General features: G+C 42.0%; 1 non-coding gene and 1 pseudogene across 1 annotated transcript; one reads left to right on the plus strand and one right to left on the minus strand.

Annotated features, from left to right (window-relative positions):
- Positions 1–2,663: 2,663 nt before the first annotated feature.
- LOC121824210 (U6 spliceosomal RNA) lies at positions 2,664–2,768 on the plus strand. The gene has a single exon (XR_006066025.1). It is a non-coding gene; the product is annotated as a U6 spliceosomal RNA (small nuclear RNA).
- Positions 2,769–12,515: 9,747 nt separating this feature from the next.
- On the minus strand, positions 12,516–13,217 carry LOC102925498 (serine/threonine-protein phosphatase 4 catalytic subunit pseudogene; annotated as a pseudogene).
- Positions 13,218–19,902: the final 6,685 nt, after the last annotated feature.

Consider the following 19,902-nt stretch of genomic DNA (forward strand, 5'->3'; position numbering starts at 1 on the left):
TTTCTCATCAGTGACCAAAGACCACATTCCTTAAGTTCACCACAAGTAGTGTCTTGGCTGTCTGGATCCATGGGCCAGCAAACAAGTGGAAGCAATTATTAGACCTGGCCTGGGCTTTAATGAGGCAAGACAAGAGCAAGGGGAGCCTCTGGGACAATAGCCCATACCATTCATGAAACACAAGTCATGGTCAGGGCAAACATTCAAATCAGTAGTGCCCTGGGTCTGAGAGGCAGTAGATGGATCACCTTCCAAACCAACATGGGCTCTGCTGGCTTTGTTGTTAAGTCTCTGGAAGTAGCTAACACATCTATTATCCCCTTCTTCATACCAGTCTCCATACAAGAACACACAATGCATCCCTAAACCAGGACCAACCAGGAGCAATTCCATGTCCCTGGAAGTCACCAGAAAAGTGAGCTCCAACAGTCAAAGATTCACCCCTTACTATTTCCCAAGAAGTACAAGAGAGAAATAAACCACAAGGCTGCTCTCTGCCAAAACACATATGGCCATTTTAAGTTGACTCAAGCAATTTCAGAGAAAGGACCAAAAAAGCTTAAGCCAACCAAACTGGGAACATCACTCAAAATGGCTCTAAAATAAATTAATATATCTAAAGCCCATAATGGCTCTCTGATGACTGTCTAGAGATTTAAAGATAAAACTTTCCTGCTAATATCAAGCAGCTGTGGACAGTCTGGACCCAGTCTGCTTCTTTCCACAGCCAGTCCTTGACAAATGCATTGTCAGACCTTCAGCCATGCTCCTGCCGTCGGCAGACACAGCCCCCCCCCACCCTCAGAATAACTGTCTGTAGTCACTGCAGCTCTTCAGACACTGTGATATCACCTCAGCTAAAGAAGTGAGAGTTTCCAGCCAGTGGGGTTTCTTTGTTTTGCTTTGTTTTTTTGGTTTTTTTTTTTTTTTTTTTTTTTTGAGACAGAGTTTCTCTGTGTAGTTTTAGTTCTGAATCTCGCTCTGTAGACCAGGCTGGCCTCGAACTCACAGAGATCTTCCTGGCTCTGCCTCCCGAGTGCTGGGATTAAAGGCATGTGCCACCGCCGCCCGGCCGCCAGCGGGATTTCACTTTAAGGACTATGATGTTCTGAAATTCCGAAAGAAAACGCACCCTCTGTGTCTATGTCTTCGGCAGGACCGCCTCTGCTATACTGCAGATGACCCTTGCTCAAGGCCATTATCTGTTCTACAGACACATAGTGGGAATGCCTTAATGAAAATTCTATAAATTATTGCAGGATATTTGATCACACCGTGACACCCCAAGACTGTGTCAATAAAGTTAACCTTGAATCAGGGGGTGGAGCCAGTGACTAGCCGACTGGAATTAGCCAAAGAGAATGCAGGAATATGGACAGAGAAGACACACAGGAAGGAGCAGGAGGGACTTGGAGAGTCCTCAGGCTCTTCAGTCTGGGATGTGTGGAGAGAGGCACTTGCTGCGGGTCCAGGAAAAAAGGGAAGGTCAGCTGGTCACTCCTCCTCTGCTTCTTTGATCCATCAGGTTTTCACTCCATTATCTGACTTCTGAGTCTTTATTGCTAATAGAATAATGTAGCTAAAAACAATAGGTAAAACCAGCTTATTTTTAATTTAGTTGTTTAAGCACACTTCTTTGTTTGCATTCATTTTAGTTGTTTTTTAGAATTACATACATTTGTTCTGTGTTCACATCATTTCCGCACCTCCTTCCTTTCCCCGACTTACTTCTCAAATTCATGTCCTTTTTATTATTGCTACATGTATGTGTATATATCCATATATGTGTGTGTGTATGAATACAACCTTACAACCTTCTGAATTCAGTCAGTCCTACTCATATGTCCATGTGTTTGGGGGTGACTACTTAGGATTAGATAACCCATCAGAGGGCTCATCTTTGGAGAGGACTGATTTTTTCCCTCTCTTAGGAGTCCTCAACTACCTGCAGCTCTTCATCTAAGAGCAGAGTCTTGTGAGATTTTCTCCATCACTGATGGTGGGGCAGCAACTGCTGTTGTCACTATGCAAGCCTTGTTTAGGCCACCAGACTGTCAAGATTTCTCGGGTTAAGCACACTTCTAATGTATGTATTTTGATTGTTTCTTAATTTTTTTCTTTGAGGTTTATTTATTTTTACTTCATTTGTATGAAAACTAGGTTCTTCTCCTTCTATGATACAGAGATTTGGTTTCCTCAGCATCCTAGGTACATCTTAGAATCCCTTCTGGTACCTTCTTACATTTTCTTTGTCCTTGTTGATTGTCTCAGTTCTCCTGCCTTGTCTTTAAGCTCAGGTATTCTGTTCTCTCCTTAATCGATTTCCACACTCTACTTGATCTATGCTCTTGGTGAGACTTCCCACAGGGCCTTTCGTTTGACTTACAATACTTTCCATTTCCAGCACTTCCAATCAGTTTTTCTTCACTCTTTCTGTATCACCGCTGAGTTCCTCTTTCATAGCTTGCAATGCCTTTCTTATTTCGTTGAGCTGGTTGTGTTCCCACACTCAAGGATTACAGGCAGGCTGTCATTCCCACTTGGCATTTACCCAAGTTCTGTGAATCCACACACTCTATGACAAAGGCTTTACCCACTGAGCCTTCTCCTCAGCTCCTAAGCAGGGTTCTTGAAGGCCAACAATGAGGAAAATGAGGAGCACTGGCTTCAGCAGCACATGTCTTCCTAAAATTGGAAGGATGCAGAGAAGATTAAGATGGTCCCGGTGTAAGAATTACACAAAAAATTCTAAAGCATTCCATATTTTCCATAATTTCATGGCTAGAGAAACTTTGGGCCTGAGAGGAAACCATTCTATTGTTATTTTGCTAAATGGACATGTCAGCAAACTGCCTTCTAAATATTTGTTTTATACCCAAAGATCTGTGCTGCTTGAAACATGGTAAGAGAAGCTTCATCTTGTAGTGGGTCAATGCAGACACTTAGAATTGGTACTGAGACTAGGTGACTGTGAGTGCTCATCCCTGGGTTGGGATATCTGTGTCAACCCCTCTGTGCAAGGCTCAGGGTTTATTGTGGAAGAGGGAATAGAAAGAATGTAAGAGCTGCAGGATGGGGAGAAGTGGTGTGAAATACTGTCTTCTGGACTAGACACAGCTGTCACATCCATAAACTCACAGTTGTGGTTACCTGCACAAGATAAAGCCAGACAAAACAAGAGCATGGATGGGAGAGAGATTCCTAAGACCTTATCCCTTGCTGAGGAGCTATAGTCATTACGGCTGTTGGAAGAGCCATCTTTCTTGGGGCTGTATCTACTGTTAGTTTGCCCATGCTCCACGGATGGCTGCACACCCATGCACATATGGGCAGCGCTAATGAAACCTAGTGGGATTTTCTTACAAGAAGACACTAAGTTAGGAACGTATGTTTTGGGAAATTAGGGAAAGTTGGACTGAGGAAATGGGAGGTGGACACACTCAAATTGCTTTCTATACATATGTAACATTCTCAAAGAATAAATGTAAAATAGTATTTTTAACAAAAGAAAGAAAAATAAATTATACAATTAAAAAGTCTGTAAATACTTTATTAGAGATGATGGTTCAATATCTTAAAGTCAATACAAACTAAGACAAGAAAATACCACGTGGGTCCATTCGTTTTCTTGTTGCTGGAACAAAATACCTGACGGAAGTTAGGGGAAGGATTTCTTTCAATTTGCATTTTCATGGCAGAGAAGGCCCTGATCACTGTGGTAAGGACCCCTCCTCTCCCCGGTGATAGGCTTGTAAAAGGGCTTGTTCACATCTCAGTAGCCAATGAGAAAACAGAAGAGTCTGGGCTAGAACCTGGACCAGGCTTTAATCGATCAGATCCAGCCCAGAAACCCATTTTCTCCAGTGAGGCCCCCTTTCTAAAGGTTTCCAAACAGGACACCAAAGTGGTACATAACTCATGCTCCAGTTATACAAATGACATTCTGGAATTTAAATTATAGTGATGTTCTGGAGTTATAGGTTATTGGAAGGGGGAAAGGAAGGCTGGAATGGATTTTTTTTTTCTATATTTATTTGCTTTTCGTTACACTCAACACTTAGACATGACGCAAAGACTTTTTTTTTTTTTTCAACTTACACTGATTTTAAAAATGCAAAAACGCCATCAGGTTCCCATTATTATTTTGATAGAGACCACCGGGCATCTTCATCCCCATTTCTCTTACTTGTTTAGAAGTTTACAAAAAGAGCACTTGTGGCCTCTCAGAACTAACTGGATTTGCCTGGGTAATGGACCACACCAAAAAGAGAGGTTAAGAACCTTCAACTTAAGCTACTTCCAGGCAGTTTTTAAAGACCACTCCACATGCATTTAGTTCTAGAAAGAAAAAAAGCAAACGTCATGATTATTTGACAGGAAAGTGTGGTCACACTGATGGAAAAGAATTAGCTAGAGATCTCAGCATGCTGAGAGGTGAGGCAATGTGGAGAGTCAGGCAGTCGGCAGCGGGGGGGGGGGGGGGGGGGGAGCCATTTGTAAATCTATTATCAATTTCCATGGGGTGTTTCACTGAGAGCAATTGGAGATTTGTGACAGATGTTTATTTCGGCTGCCTGCCCAGTACGTGTGGGCTGAAACCATTCATCAGTCAGTTAAAAGCTGAACATAGTTTCGTTGTACATTTCAAATTGAACTTTCCAAATGGCAGTGAGTTTGGGAGCCTGACAGCCCTCCTGATAGTCCGTGCATTCTGTCTTTCTGTTTTGAGGACTCAGTGATTTCCCTGGATCCGGCTTGTAACAATCCCAGTGAGTCTCCGAGTTTGCCCAAGGAGCAGGCCGCATCCTGCCTCTTCAAGCATCTTGTGGTTTGCCGTGTTGACAGAGTGCTACAGGTGCTACATTTAATTAACTGACCAATTTGTTTCCCCATCTTTTTATGACACTCCCTTGAGACGAATCACATTGATGGAAATGGTGCGTGTGGGTGCAGACATGCATTCTGCTCGTTCCTAATGAAGACGCCATGAAGTGCATTTAAGATGCTTCCTTGTCAATAAGGGATTGTATTTAGAATATAGAATTTTTAAGCAGGAAGGGATCTAAGTGATTATCTAACTCAAAATCGCCATGATAAGGGTTGCAGTGATAATCAATCAAAATCTCTCTCTCTCTCTCTCTCTCTCTCTCTCTCTCTCTCTCTCTCTCTCTCTCTCTCTCTCTCCTCTCTCTCTCTCCTCTCTCTCTCTCTCTCTCTCTCTCTCTCTCTCTCTCTCTCTCTCTCTCTCTCTCTCTCGCCAATATAAATTCATCCAACATGCAGAGTTCGCCCCTTAGAAATGGAGCTGCTACAGGAATTGGTCAACTATTACTGTCTCTAAAAACATAAGCATAAGGAAGAGAAAAGATCTCAATTCTGCTATCTCACTGAGCTAAGTGCTCAGAGCTACGCTGTTGGTTGATTGTGACCCTCCTCTGTGAGGGATAATCTCCCTATGATAATGAGCCAATAATGTGCTAATGAACCCATAATCCACACACTTATCCTTTTTTAAAAATCATTTGAATATACACAAAAATGTGGGAATGCCACTGTATTTGCAGCTCACAAGTTTTAATATTTAATAATATTTAATATGTCCATTGTCAGAAGCTTCACTCACTTCTCTTCTTTAAACAGCTTCACCAAAGCCCAGCCACTTCAGTGTCTGACTGATGAGTTTGGGCAAATGAGTTTTATAATGCAACGACAACCACATTCAAGATCCAGACCTGCTATGTCCTCCCAGAAATGCTCCTCTTTGCCTCTGCTAAGAGTCCTTCCTTCTCATCAGCCCATGCCCACTGCCACACCAATTTTATTCATAAGGTTACTGAAATAAAACCCCAGTGCCAAGAGTTGGCTACCTTCCATGAAATGTAGGCCAGAGAGACCCTGGGGCCAACACGACGGGCAATTGTCCTTGCTGTTGGTTGCAGCCCGTATCTAGATGGTAAACCCTAGAGCTGACAATCTATACATTTTGGTTATAGGCCATGAAGATATAAAGATGAAGCTGCATTAGAAGCATGCTTCCTGTTGGCTAGCATTCATAGTGCAGGAAGTTTCTATTAGGACTTCTGGTGAGAAATTGCTACCAGTGATCCCGGTTATAAACACAACATACTAACCCTATCAGCATGCCGAGCAAGATGTGCCTGTTGGTACAATAGTGGTGCAGATATGACAGGCACTATTAACTATTTTCCAGTTGCACTGAAGGCCTGTTTCACAGGAAAGGACCTTTGTAAGAAAGCTGTTGTAAGAGAAAAATAACTTTGACTGGGGAGGCCATGGCCTTAGGGGGAAAGCTGCTGCTGTTAATTTGTTAAATGGATATGGCATGCCCGTTCAATTCACTTCGAAACGCATGCTCCTGTGCCCATAGATTATTACTTCTGTCAGCCTCAGTTGTGAAGAGAAACATTGCTTTGCATGGATGGTGGTTTCTGCACAGACTCATATCCAGTGAGGCTACGAAGAATAAAGTGACTATTTCTATGACATAATTAATTAAATGAATGTTAAAAAGATAGAGTCTCTCCCCATCTCCTTAATGGTACACTCTGCCAAGATAACTCTTTCATTGCTCTCCCTCTTCGTCTCTCCCCCATGTTCTCCCCTCCCATTCCCTCCCCTCTATTCCCCCCTCTCAGTTTACCCAGGAGATCTTAACCCTTTCCCCTTCCCAGGGCGATCCATGTGTGTCCCTCTTAGTGTCCTCCTCTTTACCTAGCTTCTCTGGGGTTGTGGATTATAGCCTGGTTATCCTTTGCTTTGTGTCTAACATAAGTGAGTACATACCGTGCTGCAGCTAGGGAAAACCCAAGGAACTCACAAGATTGTCCCCAGCTAAGACTCATAGCAATGGTGGAGAGAGTGCTTGAACTAGCCTTCCCTTGCACGCAGATTGATGTCTACCCTAATTGTCATCATAGACATCTAGTAATTAATGGAAGCAGATGCAGAGACCCACAGCCAAGCACCAGGCCAAGATCCTAGAGTTCAGTTGAAGAGAGGGAGAAAGAGTTGAAAGAGCAAGTGGGATAAGAATCATGATGAGAAAAAAAACCCACAGAAATAGCTGACCCAAGCTAATGGGAACTCATGGACTCTGGACTGACAGCTGGGGAGCCTGCATGGGACCAAACTAGGCCCTTTGAATGTGGATGGAAGTTGCCTGGCTTGATGTGTTTGTGGGTCCCCTGGTAATGGGACCAGGACTTATCCTGGGTACACGAACTGGCTTTTTAGAACCCATTCCCTATGGTGCAATGCCTTACTCAGCCTTGATGCAGAAGGGGGAGGGGCTAGATCCATCCCCAACATGGCATGACAGCCTATGTTGACTACCGAAGGGAGGCCTTACCCTCGATGAGGAAGAGAGATGGGTGGGGTGGGATTAGGTGAAGGGGAGCAGGAGAAGAGGCGGTAGGGGGAACAGGGGTTGGTATGTAAGAGGAAAGAAAAAAATTTAATAAAAAAATATATAAAAGATAGATTCTCATTATCTAGCATAATTTCTTTCTTTCAAACCTACAGGGTCATGTACTCTAGGCAAGCACTCCATCACTGACATATATCCCTAGCCCCTTCCTTGTTATTTTTTTTTAATTTTTATAGAGGGTCTCACTAGGTTGTCCAGCCTAGCCTTGAACTCACTTTGTCACCCAGGAAACCCTTAAACTTATAATTCTACTGCCTCAGCTTTGCAAGAAGCTGGGATGTCAGGCTTACAAGACCAGGCCTTGATGATCTAGCACAGTATGTGAGGGTAAGGAACACAGTGGCAAACTAGTTTAGGACTGAGTTTGGAATCCCTCCATGGAGAGACAGGAGGGATGTTGACTATGGTTGTGGTTGTCTTCTGGCATGGTTATGGTGCCTGGTAAGTCTACTTCCAATATTATTAACATGTTTCCTATTTCATACCATATTGGCCTCTAAATAAGTCTACTTACCACAATGCAGAATGGGTAACATAACCAAGAGTGACCATGTCCTGACTATTGGGCACATAAACCACCCCTAACACAAAGCAGAAGAATACACAAGCCAGTTTCTCTCATATCTTGTTGCATACCATCCAGAAGTCTGTTCATGAGTGGACAGACCCTTTCTCTGCCATCACCCAGCCAACTGTAGAACACAGTGCAGATGGCCTCCTACCATGCTAGATTTACTGCCTACTGGTGATTTTCAATATTAACCATATGAGGATACCAATCCCACTGTGGGGTTAGCCAACTCTTTAAGATTTGTTTAGGGATCATGTCTCCTCATGTCTGTAATGGGTACCTTCAGTAGACTTCCCTGAAACATGGTCTAGGCAGTTAACTTGCAAGTACAGTATTTTTCTGACATATTCCAAGTGCATGTAAAGTGGTCCAGGTCACAAATAGTTTGTGTCATTTAGTAATAGATACACTTTTGGTGATCAATAGCAGGATAATAGTAGTTTCTCAAAAAGAATTTATCTGGCAGTCATCTCAGACAATTTCCTAATATTAAATATTGAAAAGCCATCACTCATGGGCAATCAAGGGCTTTTGTCAAACGTCAAGTCAGCATAAGTACATGCTGATGACCTTTTTATATCATTTATTCGAGTTATTTTTAGAGATTGCTTTAGGGATTACAACAGGCATCTTTAATTTATCAAAATCTACTTGAAGTTAATTTTTAATTACTTTGGATAAAAGTTGAAACTTCGACTGAAATGGATAAAATTGGAGATACATGCAAACACCCCTATTCACACATTTGTATTCATACATTCACCATATGTGATAGTTCTGTTTCTTTGTTATACCACTGAGTCTTTGTTGTACCATTTTACTTCAATCTAAAAGACTTCCTTTAACCTTGGTTGTATAGTGTGTAATATTCTGGGTTGTGAAAGACTTTCTTTCACACATCTTGAAATAAAAGTTGGTTAGCAATGAAATCTGTTGTTCATATGGGAATGTCTTAATTTAACACTTCAATGTTGAAAGACAATTTCCATGGACATGGAGTTATTCATTCTCATTCTCATTCTCTCCCTCTCCCTCTCCCTCTCCCTCTCCCTCTCCCTCTCCCTCTCCCTCTCCCTCTCCCTCTCCCTCTCCCTCTCCCTCTCCCTCTCCCTCTCCCTCTCCCTCTCCCTCTCCCTCTCCCTTTCCCTCTCCCTATGTAAGTGTATGTGTACAGATACCAGATGAGGCCAGAGGAGGACATTGGAGCTAGAGTTACAGGAGGTTGTGAGCTGCCTGGATGGGTACCAGTAACTGAACTCTGGTCCTCCACAAGAGCAGCAAGCACTTTTAACCAGTGAGCCATTTCTCCAGCCCACCCCCTTTAGTCCTTTGAATATGACATTTCACTGTCTTCTGTCTGCCATTATTTCTATTGCACTGGCATCAACTAGTAACCTCATTGCTGGTCTGTTTGTAATAGGTCATTTTCTTCCCTCTTTCCACACTTTTGCCTGGTTTTCTTAAGTTTTTTTCCTTTGAGGGATTTTGTCATAGTATACTTAGCTTGCTTGCTTTGCATTTCTTTCAGGATTTGCTGAGCTGTTGCTTCTGCAAGTCAGAGTTTCACTAACTTTAGGGATTTCAGCAGCTGTTGTTTCTCTCTCTTGAACTTCCACTTTTGTGTATGGCTGTCACAGCTTGGGGCATGGAATGTCACCCCAAAATTCATGTACAAGGTTTGTTCTCTAATGCAATGTTGACCGGTGGGGCTTGCAGGAATTAATTGGATCATGAGGACTGTGCTTATACCAATGGGCTAATTCATTGACTGAGGTACTAGTATTATTAGAAGCCATGGAAACTACAAGGTTGTTTACATAGTTGGAGGAAGCAGATGACTAGATGTCTACACATGTGGATGTACCTTGTCCCTACACACCCACCACCATAAAGTGGGTGGCTCTACTCCTCTGTGCCCTCTTTGCCATAATTCTCTGCCTCATTATACCCCCGGAGAAACAAGGCCAAGAAACCATGGACCATGATGCTGCAAGCCAAAATAAACCTTTCTCCCTTTAGGTCAGCTTCCTCATATATTTTTTGTAACAGTAACAAAAAGCTGTCTAATTCAATGCTGAATTTCTTGATGTTGCTTTGCAAATACTGGAGGCTTTCTTCATATTTCTTCATTTGCTCTTGGTTCTTCAAACATATCTATCTAAATCTGTTCCCCAGTGTTAAAATTTGCTATCATTTTCTGTCTTTTAAAATAATAAAATAAATGCCTTTGTCTTAGTTTTTATTGTAAAATCGTTACTCCAATGCAATTTCTGCTGATATTCTCTTTCATGTTCTTATATAAGTTTATTTCTGGTAGCCAATAAAAATACGTACACAAGGTACATTTCGGTTTGCCCACAGTAATGTCAATGTCTTTAGTCATCACTCATTGTATCTGCATCTCTATGTTTAAGTTGAACTTCTTCTGGATTAAGTCCTCCAAAAGCCTTTCAGTGAAGGTCTGTGGCTGTTCAGGGGCTCCCACTCCTGATCCCCATTTTGTCCTTACACTTGGAGTACTATTTAAATGACTGCCCTTATAGTTCATCGTTTTCTCTAAAAGCCATATGTCTGTGTAAGGTTGACTGTAACTGCACTCTGCAAACTTTTATTGGTTACATTTTTATTTGCTATGAAATATGTCATAATTTTTCTCCTGCTTTTGTACATAACCTATGAGTCATTTCAAAGTATGTTATTTATTTAACAAATATTAAGTCATATGATCTAACTGTGCTGTTGTCAGAGGATATGTTTATAAGATTTTCATCTTATAACTTATTGGCCTTTATTTTATGACATAGCATGTGTTTTATCTTACTGAATGTTCTTTCACACTGAAAGTAATTAATTAAGTTAATTGGTACGGTGTTAGTGAGTAGCAGTCGGGCAAATTTAGTTTGGGGTTTTACAGATATTTAATTTTCTCTCAGTTACTGAAAAGGGATTGTAAAAAAATATAATCACATGCCCCGAATTGACTTTGTACAGCTCTCCTTCCAATTCTGTGCAGCTGTGCTTAATTTTTAAAGTTTAATTATTAGAAAGCACGCATTTGAGACTGGTGTGCTTTTTTTATGTATTTTTCTCTTTATCCTCATAAAATATTACTCTATCTTAGTAGCAATATTTAATTTTAAATATATTTTATACAATTTATATCCATTTAAAATGTTTACTTTGTATAACATTAATATACTTATCATAGTTTGGGTGTGTATGTTTATATTTACAGCATTTCTCTCTTCCTTTTTCTCCCTCCAAATCCTCCAGTATTCCCCCTTCCTTTCTCTCCTTCAAATTCATGGCTCTTTTTTTTCTCTTTTGTTAATGCATATATGCTCATGTATATACATTTATATCCCCAAATATAACCTGTTCAGTCTACATACTGTTACTTGTATGTATGTATGTTTTCAGGGCTGAGCATTTGGCACTAGACAACCAATTGGTGTGCTCTTCCCTTTGGAGGACCACCTTTCCCACACTCCCAACATTCCTCAGTTCTTTGTATAGGGGTGAAGCCTCCCCCTTCCAGTTTGGCATGTCCATTGGTGTCATCCTTGTTCATCTCATTTGGACAGTCATGTTGATGAGACCTCACTGACATAGCTTCTGATGTTAATAGGAAACAATCTCACAGCAAACTTCCCGATCCTTGGGCTCTTACTATCTTTCTGCCTCCTCTTCCACAATCTTCCCTGAGCCTTAGGTCTATGCTGTTCTTAACATTTATAGTTGTAAGATGCATGTTGTTCTGTTATTGTAAGCTTGTATATCTAGAGTGAGCCTCCTAGAAAGTTCATACAATTAGACTTTCTTTTTTCTTTCAAATATAATAATCTTTGCCTTTGACCCTAAGACTAAACATAGGCATCCTTAATGTTGGTACTAATATCGCTCAGAAAGGGATTACCGCATTGTTTTAAACATTTTGTCAGTGTTTTTCTTCAGTTACTTCTACCTTGAAGTCTTCAGAAATAATTAAAGAGTTTGGGTCTTTTTTATCCAATATTTTACTGTCTTCATGGTACTTGAAGAGTTATGTTGGGCATCATTGTCTGCTTAGGTTTAATAATGTACCAATCCATTCAACATTAAGAACTCTTGTACTAGTTAGTGTAACTCTGTTTATCCTCTCTGTCAGACGTTTACTTTTGTAGCCACCATCTTATCATTTGTCTGCATCTGTTATAAATCTCAAATCAAAGACTATATCTGTTGATATGCTGCAAATTTTCTGTTAAAGAAATGAAGAGGAAAAGAAACAATGATTACTTACATTTGTGCACATCGTTCTCTATTCCTTCCTGTTTTTAGGTTTCTATCAAGGGTCATTTTCCCTCAGGTTCAAGAAGTCTCTTTGTTACCTCAAACATTTGCTAGTAATTAATTCTCACTTTTCACTTACCTGAAAAGTCTTTGTTTTATGTTCTTATTAGAAATGTTGGCTGGATATAGATTTCTTAAATAATCTTTTTTTTTCTATTTTTCTTCTTTTATTAGAATTTTTTTCTTTTTTTTTTCTCAAAATGTTTTATCTAAAAACAAAACCAAAAAAAAAAAAAAGGAAAAAAGAAAAAGAAAAAATGACTGGAAACTTCATGGATCAAGTGGGAGAAAGGAGAGGAAGCCTGGAGCAGAGGCCCCAACCTCTCCAGAGCAGTCCGCACCCTGGGGCAAGCCAAGCCAGGCAGCCCTCCACACCCAGCCTCCGACTGGGAAGAGGCAGTCACAGTGGTCCAGGGGCCGGAGGGGCTGGGGCCAAGGAGTCACAGGAAATAGTCGGCCACTGGCTTCTTGGAGGGGATGCCACGTGTTTCTTGGGGTGCAGCCTCAAAGATGATAAAATCTTTCTGGAGATGCTTATCCAGTTCCAAGATGGCTGCCACATTCCCGCAGCGGTAGCAGTAATTAGGTGCTGACCACACAGTAAGCACGGTCTCATTGAAGTGCCACTTGTAACCTTCCATCACCAACTGGTGGGCACGGCAGATCATGTCAATGTCATTGGCTGCATTGAACTGGGCCACCACATCACTGCCAAACAGGTAGCCTGCCCCACGGGGGCTCACTCCCCAGCCTGTTGTGTCTTCAGGGTCAGACCACAAGAGGTCACACATGGGTCCATCATGGGGTACCTCCTGCTTTCGGTCAATTGTCTGGATCTGGTCCAGGGTCTGGATGGAAGGGGAGAGGCCCCCAAATTAATCTTTTAAAAATATTACAGTTATTTATTTGGAGTTGGGAACCATGTACATTCCATGGCACATGTGTGGGGGTCAGAGGACAACCTGCCAGAATCATTTCTCTCCTTCCATCACATGGGTCCTGGCAATCAAACTCAGCTCATCAGTCTTGGCATCAAGTACCTTTACCTGGCAAGATACCTCATCCTTCCTGGCCTACCTGTAGATTTTTGAGTTGGTTGGTAGCCATCTTTTCCTCTCAAAGATACTCTGTAGTTTCATGCTCATTATATGGAATGTTCAAAGATTTCTCCCCTTATTTTTGTTAGTTAACAGGTTGGCCATGCTGCCTAAAGATGTGTGGATATTTAGTTTGTTTTCTTGGTTTGGTTTTACATTTATTTGGTTTGGAATTCCCTGTGCTTCCTAATTCTATACAGTACATGGGTCTTTGAAAGCCAGTGTGAGGAGCCCAAGGTCACTACTTTCTCAGTCTTTCCTCCCTGATTCTTGCTCTCCTCAAGTAAGAGGAGAATTCAGTTACACCTCTGTTAAGATATTTGACATTGCCCGATAATTTTTCATTAGTCTTTATGCCCTCAATTTTTTTTTGCTTATTGAACTGGATAATTTCTGTTGATTATTTTCCAAGATGACTTTGCCTTCCACCCTCTTTAGTTTGCTGTTAAATTCTCTACATTTGATTCTTTCACTCTCTCTGCTTGGCTTTTCTCAGAACCTCATTCTTTGCTGGAATACCACCAACCATATCCACTCACATGCTATGACTATTATTGTCTTTAAAGTCATGTCAGATTTACATTTTTAAATGATTTTGCATTTGAGTCATTGTTAACTGCAACTTCAAGAGAGTTTTGTAGCCTATTTTTTAGCATATGTTTTTCTAGTGACTATTACATTTTATCAGTTTTCCCACACATAGGGATTTTATGTGGCATGTTTGGCACTGTGGATGATACTACCCCACAATTCTTGATTATATTGTTGAATTCTAAATACTGTTTACTTTTGTTCTTGAATGCAGTTGGGCAGCTTGTTGATCACTTTGTGCATGCAGAGGCTCAATCTTCAATTCCTTGGAGACCAAAAGTCATCAGGTCTCTTTTAGTTAAGTCATCATCACTGTTCAGACATAATTAATTTTTCTTCAGGAATAGACTCTCCAGGATTTCAGTGAAAAAGCAAAACCGTTCAAACTCCAAATTCCATCTCCACTACAGTACAAGAAGTTGGCCCGGTATGGTGGCACATGCTTTAATCTCAGCACTAGGAAGGCAGAGAGGCATTCAAATCTCTGTGAGTTTGAGGCCATGCTGGACAGTCAGACCTACATAGTTAAGATCCTGTCTCAAAAACAAAACAAATAAAAAAACTTCTGCTTGGACTTTTGGCCATGATGTCTGTCTCAGTCATTTTTCCTGTTGCTATAATAAAAGATCTGACAAGAGCAACTTCAGAATGGAAGAGCTCATTTTGGCTCACAGTTTGAGGTTATCGTCTGTTACCATGGGTAACAGTGGCAGAAGCTTGAGGCAGACAGTAGAATTTTGCATCTGTAGTCAAGAGGCAGATAGCATGATTGGGGATTTAGCTCAGTGACAGAGTGCTCACCTAGCAAGCACAAGGCCCTGGGTTTGGTCCTCAGCTCCAGAAAAAAAAAAAAAAGAAAAAATAACAAGAAAGATTTAAAAAGGTAAGAGACAGACAGCAATGAATACATGTGTGCAGCTCACTTTCTCCTTTTTATATAGTCCAGGATCCTAGCCCAAGGAATGCAGAGAATGGTACCAATCACAGTGGGTTGGTTTTCCTAGCTCTATTAACTTAACCAAAATAATCTCTCATAGGCTTTCCCAGAAGCCCATCTTCAAGGTCATCATGGGTCTCATCAAATTTGGCCACAGATTTTAACTCTCACAATTCCTTTCACCCCCTTTACAATTTGACAACAAAACACATCACTCTAGGTCACAGCCTTCCAACCCTGATCTCTAAGTCTCATACTCATTTTTTAATGCAAACTACAACCCAACTTTAAAAATTCCTTTAGTCTTTAACAACATTTCTGCTTTCTTATGGGTTCCTTGCAATCACTGTAGAGTTCTTTGGTACACTGGCAATCACTGTAGAGTTCTTTAGTATGCTACATACAGATGAGTAGCTTCTGTAAGACTGCTGAGCCCTTTCCTCTGGACATTTCTCCTCAAGTTTTAGCTTCTCTGATAGCCACAATCTCCCTCTATGACAGAATATACTAACAAAACAGAGATGTCATCCTGCGCGAATTCTAGTTATTCCCAAAGTACGTGGCTGTGGTGATTTTAGAAGAAGATGGCATGTGGATTACACACATTAGTGAAGAACTCTGAGTCACTGATAATGCATTGATGCTGCTTTAAGAAAAGAAATAAAAGCACTTTCCCTTGGAGTTGTTTAACCAAGATGGAGTTTTGAATTTTCTACTTCCTGCTCTCTATGTCTTCTGTCCTCTGTCTGTCTGTTGCGTGAGTCTGGATCTGTGTCTTCCTGAAAGCTGTCCTATGAACCTGTCCCTGTCTGTGTCTGTTGAGTGACTGAGTGTGTCTGTCCCTAACCATAGACTTTGCCCTGTCTTTATTGAGCAGCAGAGAAGGCATCACATGGGAAAGATTTGGGACACTTTACAGAAATCTTTAATAGACTTTTTACAAGTCACTGGCTCCAACTGATCCCAAGTGACCTAGATAATGAGCATCATTATTTATCAGCCAATATCCATAAATGTTTGCTGTCAACCTTTATGGTAGATTTTAGGAAGTTGCTTTCAACTTCTATCTTTGCTGTGTTCAGCAAGTCAGCCTCTCTCTCTCTCTCTCTCTCTCTCTCTCTCTCTCTCTCTCTCTCTCTCTCACACACACACACACACACACACACACACACACACACACACACGCACACACACACTCACACGCACACATCATCATCATCATCATCATCTGCATCAGGGGCATAGAAGAGTTCACAACTTAAGATTGCAGTTATGCATTAACTTAGGTTGTGAAAGTTGGCTACATGAGAAATCCAAGGCAAATAGGATTAATTATTAGATTGTTCTCTTAAAGTCAAGTTAAACAGACAGGCTGGGTGCACAGTAGGATAGCACTCTTAAGTTTTGAGTGTGTTTTTAAGTGTTTTTAAGGTGTATTATTAACTCTGGCTGTGAGGCCCAGCAAACGTTCCAGGCTCTTAGAATGTGAGAGATATTTTCATAATTTTGCATTGCCAGAGGGTGGTGCAAATGCTGCTCTCCTCCACCATTTTTTTTTCTTTCAAAGGCCAATCAATCATCTTTCTCCCGGTTTGAGCCTCCTGCTTTTCATTACTCAGTAGTTTTTAACAGTTGTGGTTAGAAAAGTATTTTGTCCATAGTTTGAACAAAAGGGAGTCCACTATTTCTGGATCTGGAACTTCAAGAACCATGTTCAAATATTAATTGGCTTATGGGTTTATGGTTTACCAGATCAAATAGGCAATATACATGCAAACCACAAACCACATGAGAACAGGCCTGTGGTTACAAACTCTCAAGTGTAATTCTTCATTCGTATCCAGAACTCTGGCTAAACTCAACATATTCATCTGCCATTTTACAAGGGGCCAAAGCACATTTTATATTCACTGCTTCAGTGGTGGTTTGTATGGTAGTCCAAAGTCCAAACGTCAGACAAGCACTTCAGATCCAGCTATTCCCTTGGCTTGATGCCCCTACCTAAGTGCTTGTCACTACATGGCCATAACACCCCCTTTTTGTTATTTCTAACACTATTAGCTACTGTGAAGACAGCCGGGAGAAATTTATCATCTGTATGATAAATTTATTAATATATTACCCTAATGCCTAATAAGTCGTTCAGTCATTATGTGCCTAACAGAACTGCTGAACTTTCCCTTCAACCATCCTTTCCCTCAGGCTTCCAAAGTCCAGTAAACAGCCTGATTGATATCATCCACTTTCCCAAGTCCTTTCCATTTTCCCCTAAACACATTTTAAAAGAGCCCAGTTACCTCCCTTCACTGCCGCCATCCTATCCCCACCTTCCGCCACCCAATGTGGACCACTCAGTGTTCTCCAGGCGGGTTCCTGTCCTTCTCTCCCGGCTATACTCTCCGCAGCAACCAACTCAGTCTTTCCATACAGCCATGTTCTATCACCCTCCTGCTTAAAGCTGGTTAGAGCAATAGCAAAGCTCTGCCATGGGCAAAAGCCCACCATGACCAGCATCATATACATCTCATCACTTTTATTGCTCAGATCACACTGACCCCAAACAATCCCTCATATCACCCACCATTTGAATATATGCATCTTCTTGTGTGCTGCCAAATGGGAGGGTCTTATGTCAAATCCTTGGGCATACAGGATGTGACAGAAACATCACGCAACACAGCAATTGAAAACATGTGGTGCCGAGATTAGAAAAAACTGCCCCAGCCAGCTCTCCCTTTGAAGGCTGAAGTAATGTGGAGGTTTTCAATACAGTGGCCACTGTGGTTTAAAGGAGAACATGGTTTCTGAACTGCCCAAAGTGACTCCATTTTGTCATAGTTTTAGCTAACTCCATCTTGTGTTCCCCTCCCCAGAACCCCCTGAGCACATCCAGCTGAACAGAACATTTTCACACAGTCGCACCTGCAACTTTGGCAGGGGGTGGGGGTGGGGCCATTTGTTTTACAATATAAAACAAATTATTTTAATCAATAGAATAGAAATGTCTGCTGCCAGGCCTGCCTCTGGTATGACGTAATTGCAGGTTTTGGCTTTATAAACCAGACCCTGTTTCTCTCCCCTCTCAAGAATCCTTTCTGGCATGAGCCTGCTTTTGACTGAAGCCAAATAAAGGAATCTTAAGCTGACTTTCATTGAGTGGCATTCTCCTGTGACCTGCCTCTGTGATTGTTGAGAGTCTGAGGTGTGTTAAAGAACATAGGTCATGGTGGAGGGAGTATAGATTTGGGTAATGATCAGACTCGGGTCAGAAACCCATACTAACCTAATGATTCTTGTGATGAGCTCATGGTAAAGTTTATTGCTTCTAAACTTCTGTTTGTTCCTTGGTGGGGGTGACAGTAGTGGTGCTGCTATAGTTTGGATCTTAAATATTCCCCCAAAGTCCTTCTGTCAATGTTGGTCCCCAAGCCTTGAACACTCCTTTAAGGTGGTAGAACCGTTAGGAGACAGGGCCTCATGGGAGGATCATAGGTCATTAGGGCCATGTCCTTGATGGGAATTTTGAGACTCCAGACTTACTCTCTCCCTCTCCCTCTCCCTCTCCCTCTCCCTCTCCCTCTCCCTCTCCCTCTCCCTCTCCCTCTCCCTCTCCCTCTCCTTCCTGTCTGCCAGAAGACAAACATTTTTCTCTGTACTGTGCTGCCTCACCATGGGCCCAGAGGCTATGGGGCCAAGCCATCGTGTACTGAAAACACGAGCCAGACTGAATCTTGCCTCCTAAGTGGAATGATCGCTATCAAGTGATGCGAAATGCACTAAGCCAGGTGCCCATACCGGCTTCAGGAACATCCGGCACAAGGAAGAGCTGACTAATGTCATTCACTCAGTCCGGCAAAATGCATCTATAAAGTGCCTTGCACCAAACGTGGCTCTTGGACACTAGACAGACACAGTGTCTGTGCACATGGAGTTTACGGTATGGCAAAGAAAGCAGGAAACTGCATAGGTATTAACAATATGATAGAAATTGAATTATTACAGAAGAGCGACAGGCACCTCTGGGAAGTCCTGTCTTTTGAGTCAGAAAAGGTCTCCCCAACCCCCAAGGAGATGATACATAAGCTGCAATCTTGAGACTACAGAGTTTGGGATGATTTATCCATGGCCCAGTGGCTGAAGGACAGAGAGAGAGAGAGGGGGGGGGGGCTTTAGAATTCTCAACATTCAACAAGGTGTGGTGGTGCATGCCTTTAATCCCAGCTCTCAGGAAGCAGAGGCAGGAGGATCTCTTTGAGTTCGAGAGCAGTCTGGTCTACAAAGTAAGTTCCAGGACAGCCTTTCTGTTACACAGAGAAAGCTTCTCTTGGAAAAACAACAACAACAAAGAATTCTCAACATTCACTTCCTGCTTTTGGTGCCCTCAGGAGACCCAGACTCAGCTTCTGTTTTTTAGGGGCAGTAAAGCAGCGAGCTGGTTATACCGCTAAGGCTAACCAGTGAGGGGGGCTCCTGGGAGATTGCCTCTACTTTATTCTAAGAGAGTTAAGCCAGGAGGGAAGAGAGCTTTGCTCTCCTGTAATGGGGAGAGGGCTCACATTAGCTTGACAAGGGTCCACTTCCTTCCAAAGAGTCAACAACTGAAGACTATTGATCTCCTAAAGTGGAATGTTGGCCTTCAGCAAGCAGTGAGAGGAGCGCATAAACAAACTCCTCTCTGCCAAGGCATCTTGTTTTATCCTCTCAACACCCCATGCCTTGGTGGTGGCTCCCACTGAGCCATTCCTTGCTCCCCCCAGGAGGAAGAGCAAGATAGTGGGGAGCAGGCAGTAGTGGGAGCCTCTCTGGCCTGGCACCCAGCAGTCAGTCTTCACCTTTGCTGTGTGAACGTCAATGCTGATTCAATTTTCATTATCCTCCATACCTGCATTAGCAATAGAAAGCTTCAGACTGCGCGTTGCATCAAACA

This window comes from Peromyscus maniculatus, chromosome 19 (assembly GCF_049852395.1).
Source record: "Peromyscus maniculatus bairdii isolate BWxNUB_F1_BW_parent chromosome 19, HU_Pman_BW_mat_3.1, whole genome shotgun sequence".
Lineage (NCBI taxonomy): Eukaryota > Metazoa > Chordata > Mammalia > Rodentia > Cricetidae > Peromyscus > Peromyscus maniculatus.